Source organism: Triticum urartu, chromosome 4, assembly GCF_003073215.2.
Source record: "Triticum urartu cultivar G1812 chromosome 4, Tu2.1, whole genome shotgun sequence".
Taxonomy (NCBI): domain Eukaryota; kingdom Viridiplantae; phylum Streptophyta; class Magnoliopsida; order Poales; family Poaceae; genus Triticum; species Triticum urartu.
In genome coordinates, this window is record NC_053025.1 from 209,405,951 (window position 1) to 209,419,447 (window position 13,497).

The window sequence follows — 13,497 nt, forward strand, 5'->3', positions numbered from 1 at the left end:
CCCTGATGATTCAAGAACGTCCTGACTTCAAGACACTCGATCCGTCTGACATACTTGAGAGGCTCAACACACATGAGTTTCAGCTTTCTGAGAAAAGAGACATCTATGGTCCCAACTATGGGCGAACTCGTGCCTTGAAGGCAAAAGCTGTCTCCTCATCTGAAGAAGAATCTGACAGTAGTTCTGATGATCCTGAAGACATTGGAAAGGAGCTTGCTATGCTTGTGAAGAAGTTCCAAAAATTCACCAAGAAGAAAGGCTTCAGAAAGTCCTCACGATCAAGCTCAAGGAATGATGAAGCTTCTGCTCATGACTACAAGAAGAGAACATGCCACAAGTGCAAGAAACATGGCCACTACATCTCCGAGTGTCCGCAGTGGGACAATGAGAACAAGAAGAAAAAGAAGAGCAAGGAGTATGATTCTGACGACAAGAAGAATAAGAAATACTCAAAGTCTTCTTCCAAGTCTTCCTCAAAGTCTTCATCACACAAGAAGATCTCATCTGGCAAGGCTCGTGCGTTTGTTGGCAAGGAAATGGATTCAGAGGAGGAGTCCGCTTCTGAGGAGGCGGAGGTGGAGTCTGAGGAGGAGTCCGATTCTGGCGTGGCAAGTCTGGCTACAGCCTACGTTGCCAAGTCCATCTTCAACACTGAAGACAATGACTCCGTCACCAACGCCGATGCTAATGACAAGGACAACTCCACTCCCACCTACTGCTTCATGGCACACGGTGCCAAGGGTACGACACCAGTTGCTTCAGAATGGATTATTGATAGTGGGTGTACTAATCACATGACTGGCAAGCGAAGTCTTCTTATGGACTCAACCTTACGTCCATCTGACAGAAGTCACATCACATTTGCTAACACTGGTAAAAGCAAGGTATTGGATCTAGGTAGAGTTGCAATCTCAAGGGATCAACACATGGGTAAAGTCATGATTGTTGAATCCCTTGGTTTCAACTTAATGTCTGTCTCAATGCTTTGCGATTTAAACATGATTGTGATGTTTGGAAAATATCGTTGCCTTGTTCTAATGGAATCTGACAAGTCTCTAGTTTTTGAAGGGTATCGGAAAGATGATTTGTACATGGTAGATTTCTCAGCAGGACCACAACTTGCCGTATGTCTTCTTGGAAAAGCTTCAGAATGTTGGCTCTGGCATCGGAGGCTAGGGCATGCTGGCATGAGGAACTTGCAAACTCTTGCAAGAAAGAAGCATGTCATAGGCATCTGAAAGTGCGTTATATCGACTAGAGGGGGGGGTGAATAGGCGATTTTTATGAAAGTCTTCAAAACGTGAGAGTTGTGAAGACAAACAGTGAAGATCATGCCTATTACTATGCAGCGGAAGTTAGATTACACTAGGCCAGCCATGGTCATGTATTCAATAGAGTGAAAGCGCAATGACAAACAACTTTAGTGTAATAAGGATCAGGTAGGAAGAAGTTATGAAGTCGAACAGATCATACATTCATGTTGTGAAGACAAAAGATAAAGCAAGCATGCAATGGCTTCACAATGAATAACTGTAAGTGAAAGGAAGTGAAGATGAAACCAGTGACACGTTGAAGACAATGATTTGTTGGACCAGTTCCAGTTGCTGTGACAACTGTACGTCTGGTTGGAGCGGCTAGGTATTTAAAACAAAGGACACACAGTCCCGGACACCCAGTCAAGGAAACTTAGTCCAAGACACCCAGTCCTCACCGTTTTCTCCTTGAGCTAAGGTCACACAGACCTCGCCCAATCACTCAGGTAAGTCTTCAAGGTAGACTCCCAAACCTTCACAGACTTCGTTCACTGACAATCCACAATTTCTCTTGGATGCTCAGAACGCGACGCCTAACCGTCTGGAGGATGCACAGTCCTCAAGTGTAATAAGTCTTCAGATCACACAGACACGAAGACTTAAGTGATGCCCAATTTACTCTGGCTCTGGGTGGTTAGGGCTTTTCTCCTCACTGGGAATTTTTCTTTCAAAGGCTTCGAGGTGGGTTCCTATGACACAACATGAATGAAATAAAACTACGAAGGATCTAGGTCTTCGAGTTCCAAAAGCTTCATAGGGAGTCTTCTCATGTCATTGTCTTCAATATGAATATCTTCATAAACCACCATTGTCTTCAATGTCTTCGTACATTTTTAGGGGTCATCTCTGGTAGTAAAACCGAATCAATGAGGGACTTCTACCTGTGTTTTCCTGCAATTCTCACAAACACATTAGTCCCTCAGCTAGGTTTGTCGTCAATACTCCAAAACCAACTAGGGGTGGCACTAGATGCACTTACAATCTCCCCCTTTTTGGTGATTGATGACAAAGTAGTTGAAGTTTTCAACGGGAAACATAATTTGTGAAATTGTAAAAGAATTGTCTTCATAAGTTGCAAGGGCTCCCCCTGAAGATGTGCATATAAGTAATTTGCGTCTTGAATGCAAATGCACATGGCAGGTTGTACTTGTGGAGATCCACTTCAACTTATGACAATCCACTATGCATGTGAAAGTATATGAAGATAATGACATGCATAATGGAAAATGGACGTCTGCAGAATGAGATGAGTGCGGAATTTATCTTCGCAAAACGGAGTGACAAACAGGTAGCAGACGACCATCAAGGCTAAGTGTTACAACTCAATGAAGCAAATGTAGCCAAAAAAAGGGAGTTGTAAGCACGAAGCAAAATGTAGCAAAATATGAAGGCACCCGCCCATAGTGACCCGCTTGAAGACTATAACCATCATATGCTTCTCCCCCTTTTGTCAGTGATGACCAAAAAGGTTTGAAGACATAGAGGTTTCTACGCGTTCCCAGGCGCAGCAGGGTCGGTGGAGTTGTTTGGCGGCGGTGCAGACGAGCTTGGTGCAGATTTGACACGCGTTGAAGCAGGTGGAGATGATGTCACGTCGTCTTCTTCTTCAATAATCCGGGCAAACACGGTGGCAGCAGAAGAAGAGAACTCTGACTCTTCAAGTGATGGTGTGCTGCGCATCACCGCTCTTCTTGGAGGCGTGGAGTCAAATTTGAAGTGCTCTGTGAAGCCATCCTCATGCAGTTCAGTTTCAGGGCACATCATGGTGAGGCCCTTCCAAGTGCGGCGACAGGTCTCGTGTGTGAAAAATGCATTCTTGGTTTCCAGATTTCTGATGCGATTGACGTCTTGCATGATGCTTCTCATCTGCCTCTTGAGCCAGTCGTGATGCCTATCCTGCTTTTGGTGAAGAGCCACAAGAAGCTCTCTGTCATTGAGTGCACGAGCGCGCTTCTTGGGTCTCTTTGCAGCTGTGCTGTTGGTTGCTTCAGTTGATGCAGGGGCACGTGTGGTGCCAGCCATTGGATACACTCGGGAGAGAGCTTCAACACCTTCAATATTTTGAGTGAAGCTTTGGTGTTCTGCATTCTGAAGACTTAGTGGTTGCTTGGCCGGCTCTGGATATATTGCTTCAGCAGATGTGTCCACATCTGGCAAAAATATCCTATGATTGCGGGCTGAGGGTTGATAGGAGATTGCAGAGTGAAGCTTGATCAGCCTCATAACCCAAGGAGCATAAAACTTTAATCCAAACAGTTCTAAAGCAGACGCTGCAAATTGACGGATGAAGAGATCCTGTGCATTGAAGCATTTGCCATGAAGAATGCAGAAGATGAGAGTCTTCATTGCACCATCAATTGTCGCATATCGAGAGTGTCCCTTGACAGGCCATAGAGTCCGCCTTATGATACGATATATTGTTCTCGGCAAGTACTCTAAGTCTTCAACGAAGAACCTAGTTGGATAGGGTGCATTCGGAGGAAGTGGCTTCATCATTGAGAGCATCTGACTCATATCTGGCTCAGGACGCTGAAATATGCTCTCAATTGCTTCAGCATGGAGTTGGCACCCTTCTTCAAAGAATTCGCCAGGAGTGGGAAGGCCGGTAAGCTCAATTAGGTCGAAAGCATTGGCTTCATGATGGATATTGCCTGTCATCCACTCCAGAATCCATGTCTTCGGATCTCTGTTATAGCCTTTGATATGCACAGTGGCATAGAACTGGAGCAGAAGCTCTTCGTTCCAGTGCTCTTCATCAGTGATAAATGGCAGCAAAACCACTTGCTTGAAGCAATCCAGTGCTTCTTCCAGACCAAGCAGACCAGCAACAGCTTCAACCTCAAGGCGCTTGTGAGGAAAGATGCGGCCTTGGTTGTAAAGGATGCATGAATAATAGCTGCGCTGTTGATGGCTCCAGAACCTATCTGATACAATCTGTTCCCTTGAATAAGGGTTCTTGGAGCGGTCGAAAAACGTGTTATCTGCCCTGAAGCCGTTGATGTTGAAGGAACCAGGAGCTGATGCAGGACCTGGGAACCTTGGTAGTCGTGGGATCGGCTTCTGGACCTGGGGCCTGTGCGCAATATGATAGTTGAATTGTGGTCCGGCAGCAGACTCAGGCACAGAATATTCAGGAGCAGTAGCTTCGGTGTCTTCTGAAGCTGTTGTTGGGGAGGGCTCCACACTTGCTTCGGCGTTGTTTGTGGCAGCCTCAACATTTTCAGCTTCAGGCACGTTCTCCTTGAGAACTGCTTCTTGTTGGTGCGGGGGAGTTGGAGCTTGTGGTATTTCTGCTTGCTCTTCGGCTGATGCAGCCGGAATGTCTTCAGCAGCCTGAGCCCTTGGCCCTTTGCGAAGCCTACGGAGTGTAGGCGCCGGTGGAGTTGCAGTGGGTTGGGGCTCATCTTCCTCCTGTGGGCGATCTGCCCACGACGCATCTTGTGTGATTGGCGTCAATGGACGACCAATACTGATCTGTTCGCTTGTCTCAAGCTGAGGAAGGGCTGCATCACCTTGCACATTGTCTTGGAGACCAATGTCTTCAGCAGTGTAAGGTTCGTCTGCTGGAATGTCTTCAGTGTTGGGTTCATGCACAGTCAACTGACGATCTGTGTCAGGATAGCGGACGCAGAGGGGTTCAACTATCAGGGGCTCTGTGGGAGCAGCCCGAGATTTCTTGGTCTTGCGCTTCTTGATGATGGGTTCAGAAGGAGAGGCTTCAGAATGTTTTCTCTTCTTAGCTTCAGCCTCTGCAGTCCGTGTCTTCTTGTGCTGTGAGGCGGTTGATCGACTCTTTGGCTTCGAGCCAGTCGTTGCAGCGGGGAAGACAAGCGGAGCAGTTTCTGACCTTGGCGCTTCAGGCTCGGGCACAACCGCCTTCTTTTTCTTCTTCGCGGCCATCCTGGGGTCAATGCCGGGACGCCCAAGTGCCTTGCGCTTTTCTGCCTCATTGTAGGCTTGCACGCAGCGATCAGCCAAAGTCTTCATGCTTTCTCGCGAGCCTTGAGCTTCGGCACGCGTCTTCAGGAAGTTCTCTTTCAGCTCGTGCAACATGATCTTGAAGTTTTTCACTTCTTGCACACTGAGCTTGGCCACGTGCTTCTTGAACTGAGCCTTTTCATGATCAATTTTCTGCTTCAGTTCTACAATTCGCTGGGCTATTGCAAGTTCTGAAGCAATTGCACCTTGAAAGGCAACACTGAGGCCTATGGGTAGCTGCAGATCATTGAAGCTTATGTCTGGTGTGTCAAACCATTCATCGATGAAGTTGTGGATGATGGCGACATCAAACAGAGGCAGATTGTTGAAGATTTCAGCCTCCTCCTTGCTCTTGATGAGCTGCTCAAGAGCATCATCTCCAAGATCTTCATCGCTTGAGAGATCAATGGCTTCGCAGCGCAGAATGTCAGCAGCTGTGAGCTCTTTGCCTGTGTGTGGCTGAGGCTTCTTGGCTTTTTGGGGCTTGGACACTCGTGATAAGCCTTCTGACTGCACACTGGCTTCAGGAGGTGCAGTTGCTAAAGGCTTCACTCTTGCGATCTTGGGAGAAGCGGCTGGCTTTGAAGATTTTGGAGCTTTTGGCTTCTTCTGCTTTGGCTTCGGAGCAGCAGGGGCGTCATCTGACTCAGTATCTGCTGGAGGGTCATTCACAGCAGTCCCTTGGACTAGGATGCGAGTGATGAGGCCTGCAAGATTGGCATACGGCCCGATGATATTGGGATCGGCGTTGCGTGTGCCATCTGCCCTTGGTGAGGAGGGACCAGGGTTGAAGTCAAGCCCAAATTTCTTCTTGTTTATCTTCGCTGACTGTTGTGCAAACTGAAAGTTGCGCTTGAAGAGATTATTATTGCGGCACCAGAGAAGTGATGACGGATGTGCCTCAGCTGGCTGTGGTCCTCTCACCATGCATGGATAGAAGCCTTGAGCAATGGCTTCGTCTCTGGACCTGGGTACGAGATTTTTGTATAATACATCTCCCCACGGTCTCTTGATGGCGCACTTCTCCGCATATTCCTGAGTGACGAAGCGGTAGTGGAACCATTGCTCTGCCCAATATCTTCGAATCCATTGGATTCGTGTCTTGCGCTGACCATAGCTTTCTTCAGGATCAGTTTTGTACATCTCTGCCAATTCATCAGGCAGATCTTTGGACGTTTCACCACGTCGCTGTCTGCCTCCCTTCCTTGCTGCTGTTTCTGAAGCCATGAATAACTTGGAAGGCTTCAAGATGTTCAAAGGCTTCAAAGGCTTCCTTTTGCAAGAACTGGCTTCAGGCAGAGTTGATGTGATGCTGCAAGTACTCTGCAAATGAATGCAGACTATGAGAACCAAAGGATTCTCCCACGGACATGTACCTGTGACAGCATTAAGGTGCGAGGGAAGGGGAAGAGGTCATATGCATTCTCAGAAGATTTTGAAGATAAATCGGTTTAGAAGACATTGACCTCATTATGCGAAGACATTCACTTATAGATAAGAAGTTGGTTCCAGATTTGTACGAACCCATAGATCAGTACAAGTGAAGGAATCTAACTACTTTATGAAGCACAAGTGAATATACTAGGCATGTTATGAGATGCAGCGAGAGATTTAACTGGTGTGAAGAGAAACTTCTTATGGCAGAAAGTGACTGAACTGTAGGATCAAAAGAGGCTGTAAAAAGAGGTTTTATTTACCACACTTGGAACTGCTAGACGAAGTGAGAGTTGAGGTCGAGCAGTTCAATCCTCCGTGCCCTAACTTGGCAACGGAAGACACCTACGGCGACGGCGGAGAGAGCGATGTCCGCTGTCGGCGTGAAAACGGCGTCGGAGAGGTTGCGGCAGTGAAGCGCTTCGTCGCCGGCGTCGTCGAGTGCTAGCGGTGGTGCTAGGGTTCGTGCGAGGGTGGAAGAAGGAGATAATGACCGCAGTGAATCGTATATTTATAGGGATAGAGGCGGCACTGCGCTATTACGCAGGTACCCCTGGCGGTTCGCATTTGAGGCACGCGTGGCCAGTTAGAGGACGATTGGGATTTCTTCCACGTCCCACGCACGCCTAAATTGTCGGGCAGTCGTTCCTGCTCCTCCGGATCTTATGTGGAGGAATGAGCATTAAAAACGGACTTTTATGGTTGTCACTATGTCTTCAGCTGACAAGGACACAGTGAAGACATTTGACAGTTACAACAGAATGCATATGACTTGGAGAGATAGAGTTTGAGATAGAGAGCATAGATAGGTTAGGGTCCGATCACATTCACTTAGTTCAAAAGATTCAACCAAGAAGACATAGCTATAAGTGAATGCTGTAGAGGACAGAACATCAGTACATATATATCCATATAATCAACGCAGTGAAGATAATCATGAAGACATATTGAGAATGAAACCAAACCAATTGTGAAGACATTGAGAGGTAACGCCATGAGAGAAACACTTCAAAATGGAACGTTTGGTGGTGGCGTTACCCACCGTATAGGAAGTATTAGACCCAGACACGGCGCACAATTATCGTGGCGCTCCGAAGTCAAATTCCACATTAATGTATTCACACTTAGAATGTATGTCTTCATTGTTTGAAGATATACGCTACTTCGTGTGTTGCACATCTAAGTCATCAATATGCTTAAGTGTTAGGATGTGTGCCTGATCACAGAACATTTGAGGATTCCAAGATATTTAGCTCACACCGTCACTTGAAAAATCTCTTCTCATCCAAGGGCTTTGTGAAGATATCTACCAATTGCTCTTCAGTGTTGACGTGTATGATATCAATGTCTTACTTCACAACATGATCTCTGAGAAAGTGATGACGAATTTCAATGTGCTTTGTCTTCGAGTGCTGAACTGGGTTGTTGGCAATCTTGATGGCGCTTTCATTGTCGCAGTAAAGTGGCACTTGCTTCAGATGAATGTCATAATCCTTGAGTGTTTGCTTCATCCACAGAAGCTGAGCGCAGCAAGATCGAGCAGCAATGTATTCAGATTCAGCAGTGGAGAGTGATACACAGTTCTGCTTCTTTGAAGACCAACATACAAGTGATCGTACCAGAAAGTGACATGTGCCTGATGTAGACTTGCGATCAACTTTGTCACCAGCATAATCAGCATCCGAAAATCCAACTAAATCAAACTCTGAGCCCTTTGGATACCATAATCCTAGAGTTGGGGTGTGAGCCAAATATCGAAGAATTCGCTTCACAGCTAAGTGATGCGACTCCTTTGGTGTCGCTTGAAATCGAGCACACATGCATACACTAAGCATGATATCTGGCCTAGATGCACATAAATAAAGCAAAGACCCAATCATGGAGCGGTATACCTTTTGATCGAACTCTTTACCATTGTCGTCGGGACCCAGATGATGCTTGGCTGGCATTGGTGTTGTGAAGCCTTTGCAGTCTTGCATACCGAACTTCTTCAGGCACTCTTTAAGATATTTCTCTTGAGATATGAAGATGCCGTTGCGTTGTTGCCGCATTTGAAGACCGAGAAAGAACTTCAGCTCCCCCATCATGGACATCTGATATTGCTCTTGCATCATGTATCCAAACTCTTCACTATACTTCTGATTGGTGCAGCCGAAGATAATGTCATCCACATATATTTGGCACACAAACAGTTCACCATCATATGTCTTCGTGAAAAGAGTGGGATCCAGGGAACCAGGTATGAAGCCTTTGCTTTTCAGAAAGTACTTGAGTGTATCATACCAGGCCCTAGGGGCTTGTTTGAGGCCATACAGTGCCTTGTTGAGCTTCTATACCATATCAGGATATTTTGGATTTTCAAAGCCAGGTGGTTGTGCAACATACACTTCTTCTTCAATCTTGCCATTGAGAAAGGCACTTTTCACATCCATCTGATAGAGAAGTATGTTATGATGATTTGCATAGGCCAGCAGTATGCGTATGGCTTCAAGCCTAGCCACAGGAGCAAATGTTTCATCGAAGTCAATGCCCTCCACTTGAGTATATCCTTGAGCAACTAGACGAGCTTTGTTTCTGACAACTTGACCATGCTCATCTTGCTTGTTGCGGTATATCCATTTGGTGCCTATTATGTTGTGCTTCCGTGGATCAGGACGCTTAACCAGTTCCCATACATTATTCAGCTCAAACTGTTGAAGCTCTTCTTGCATAGCTTGAATCCATTCAGGTTCCATGAAGGCTTCTTCAACTTTCTTGGGTTCTGATATTGAGACGAATGCGAAATGCCCACAGAATTTTGTTAGCTGAGTTGCCCTTGAACGAGTGAGTGGACCAGGTGCATTGATGTTGTCCAGTATTTTGTCAATTTGTACTTCATTTGCAACACGAGGGTGTGTGGGGCGAAGACTTTGCTCTTGCTGATCTATGTGGTCATTTGAAGGTATATCTTCAGGCTAAGCATTGTCTTCATGTGGATCAGGTGCTGAGATGATAAGTTCTTCTTCAGGTTGAGCTTCAGAAGGTACAATTTCTCCAGTTCCCATAAGCTTGATTGATTCATTTGCAGGAACTTCATCTAGCACATTTGGCAATTGCTCTCTTTGTAATCCATTGGTTTCATCAAATCGCACATCCACTATTTCAACCACTTTGTAGTGGCAGAGATTGAAGACTCTGTAGGAGTGCGAATCCTTTCCATATCCAAGCATGAAGCCTTCATGTGCTTTTGGTGCAAACTTTGAGGTGTGGTGTGGGTCCTTGATCCAGCATTTTGCGCCAAATACTCTGAAATAACTGACATTTGGCTTCTTGCCAGTTAGGAGTTCATAGGATGTCTTGTTCAGAAGCTTGTGAAGATAAACACGATTGATTGTATGGCATGCAGTATCAATGGCTTCAGTCCAGAATTTTCTTGGAGTCTTGTATTCATCTAGCATTGTTCTGGCCATCTCAATGAGTGTTCTGTTCTTGCGTTCGACGACGCCATTCTGCTGTGGCGTGTATGGAGCTGAGAATTCATGTGTGATGCCCAAGGTATCCAGATATGTATCAAGGCCAGTGTTCTTGAATTCAGTGCCATTGTCACTTCTGATGTGCTTTATCTTGGTGCCAAAATTGTTCATAGCTCGATTTGCGAAGCGTCTGAAGACATCCTGCACTTCAGTCTTGTAAAGGATTATGTGCACCCAAGTATATCTAGAGTAATCATCAACAATTACGAAGCCATAGAGGCATGCAGAAGTAGTAAAAGTTGAGTAGTGAGTGGGACCGAAAAGATCCATGTGAAGCAGTTCGAAGGGTTGAGTAGTGGTCATGATTGTCTTCGAAGGATGTTTTGCCCTTGTCATCTTCCCTGCTTCACAGGCACCGCATAAGTGATCTTTCTTGAACTTGACGCCTTCGATGCCTATGACGTGCTTTTTCTTCGCAAGGGTGTGGAGGTTCCTCATGCCAGCATGCCCAAGCCTTCGATGCCAAAGCCAGCATTCTGAAGCTTTTGCAAGAAGACATACTGCAAGTTGTGGTCCTGCTGAGAAATCTACCACATACAAATCACCTTTCCTATACCCTTCAAACACTAGAGATTTGTCAGATTCCATTAGCACCAGGCAGCGATATTTGCCAAACATTACAATCATATTCAAATCGCAAAGCATTGAGACAGACATTAAGTTGAAGCCAAGGGATTCAACAAGCATGACTTTATCCATGTGTTGATCCTTTGTGATTGCAACTCTACCTAGACCCAATACCTTACTTTTACCAGTGTCAGCGAATGTAATGTGGCTCTTGTCGGATGGACGTAAAGTTGAGTCCATAAGAAGGCTTCTTCTGCCAGTCATGTGATTTGTACACCCACTGTCAATAATCCATTCTGAAGACTTTGAAGTCGCTGGTATCGTACCCTACAGTGCAGTTAGGGGGATAGGCTTCACGAAGAGTGTTGTGAAGCATAAACATTTGACGAACCAGTGGGTTATGAAAGCCTAGATCCAGATTAGGACTAATGGGGAGAGTAGCATGCGATTCAGGAACGAAGTACATAATTATGCCATTTGGGCAGTTTATCTTGCGCCCCACAAGATTTTTGTGGTCCCCAGCAATAGCATCAGAAGATTTTGTTTTTGTGCTGGAGACCTTTCCCTGCAAAAAAAAGTTAAGCTTTCTTAACCACCCACATCTTCAAGGGTGGCTTAGAAGCTATGAGTCTAAGAGCAGCATCTGAGAATTTTGGCTTTGAAGCCTTAGCAAACAGTCTAGCAGGGGGACAATAATACTCATAGGCATAAGCAGAATAATTTTTGGTCATATGAATATGACGGTTCGATGAACCGCTCTCATATTCATATGCCTGAGTATGGTTTCCCTGCAAAACATTTGCGTTAGTGTGACTCAGGTGAGTCCTCTGTCTGTATGAAGCCTTTGGACCGAGGTTTGTCTTCTTCAAGTGAGGTGTCATGAAGACATTCATAGGAAGATTTTCCAGACATGTTTTCGGAACCCAGATCTTCTTCATAGCCGGTCCATTCCTGCAGTTAGTACCAATGTACCTGGCAAACACTTCATCATTCTGATTCTTAAACAGTTTATAGTTTGCATCAAAGGATTCATCAATGATAATTGGGTTAGCACAAGTGAAGCCAGATAAATTGGATGGATCTGCTGAAAGTTCCTTTGCAGCAACCCATGTAGTTTTGGGGTACTGCTCAGGTTTCCAGTAAGAGCCATCTACATTGATTTTCCTCACGAACCCAACACCCTCTTTCCTAGGGTTTCAGTTCAGAATCTGCTTCTTAAGGACATCACATAATGTTTGATGCCCTTTTAGACTTTTGTACATCCCTGTTTCAAGCAATGTCTTCAACCTAGCATTCTCATCAGCAATAGCAGTGGTATCCTTAGCAGAGGGGTTAGTTGCCACATCAACAGTTGAAGATATTGGAACAGTAGTAGCAGTGGAACATTCAGCAACAGAATTAGCATTATTATGCTCAATGCATTTAAGACATGGTGGTTCAAATCCTTCCTGAGCGGGACTGATCTGTTCGGCGCGAAGTGACTCGTTTTCCTTTTGAAGATCTTCATGAGCCACCCTCAATTTCTCGAGTTCTTGCTTCCTTTGAAGATAGTCATAGGAAAGCTTTTCATGAGTTGTTGAGAGAGTATCATGACGATCTTCAAGTTCCTGATACTTAACGTGAAGGTTTTTTATATCTTCAATTAAGGATTCAGATCGAGTCATTTCAGCACCCAACAGATCATCGCTTCTGTCTAACAGTTTTTGAATATGTTCCATAGCTTTCTGTTGTTCAGTTGCAATTTTAGCAAGTGTTTTGTAGCTAGGTTTTGAATCACATTCAGAGTCATCGTCACTGGATGTTTCATAGCGAGTGGTGCGTGTGTTTACCTTGGTACCGCGTGCCATGAAGCAGTAGGTAGGAGTGGAGTCGTTCTTGTCATTTGCGTCGGTGTCGGTGATGTAATTATTGACTTCAGTGTTGAAGATGGACTTGGCGACGTATGCTGTAGCCAGACTCGCAGTGCCAGAATCAGACTCCTCCTCAGATTCCACCTCTGCCTCCTCAGATGTGGATTCCTCCTCTGAATCCATCTCCTTGCCTACAAACGCACGTGCCTTGCCAGATGAGCTCTTCTTGTGTGATGAAGACTTTGATGAAGACTTGGAAGAAGACTTTGAGTGTTTCTTCTTCTTCTTGTCGTCAGAATCATATTCCTTGCTCTTCTTCTTCCTTCTGTTCTCATTGTCCCACTGTGGACACTCAGAGATGAAGTGCCCGGTTTTCTTGCACTTGTGACATGTTTTCTTCTTGTAGTCATGAGCAGAAGCTTCATCATTCCTTGAGCTTGATCGTGAAGATTTTCTGAAGCCTTTCTTCTTGGTGAATTTTTGAAACTTCTTCACTAGCATTGCAAGTTCTCTTCCAATGTCTTCAGGATCATCAGAACTGCAGTCAGATTCTTCTTCAGATGAGGAGACAGCTTTTGCCTTCAAGGCACGAGTTCGCCCATAGTTTGGACCGTAGATATCTCTTTTCTCAGAAAGCTGAAACTCATGTGTGTTGAGCCTCTCAAGTATGTCAGACGGATCGAGTGTCTTGAAATCAGGACGTTCTTGAATCATCAGGGCCAGAATGTCAAACGAACTATCAAGTGATCTCAGCAGCGTCTTGACGATTTCATGTTTGGTGATCTCAGTAGCGCCGAGGGCTTGAAGCTCATTTGTGATGTCAGTGAGCCGATCAAAGGTGTG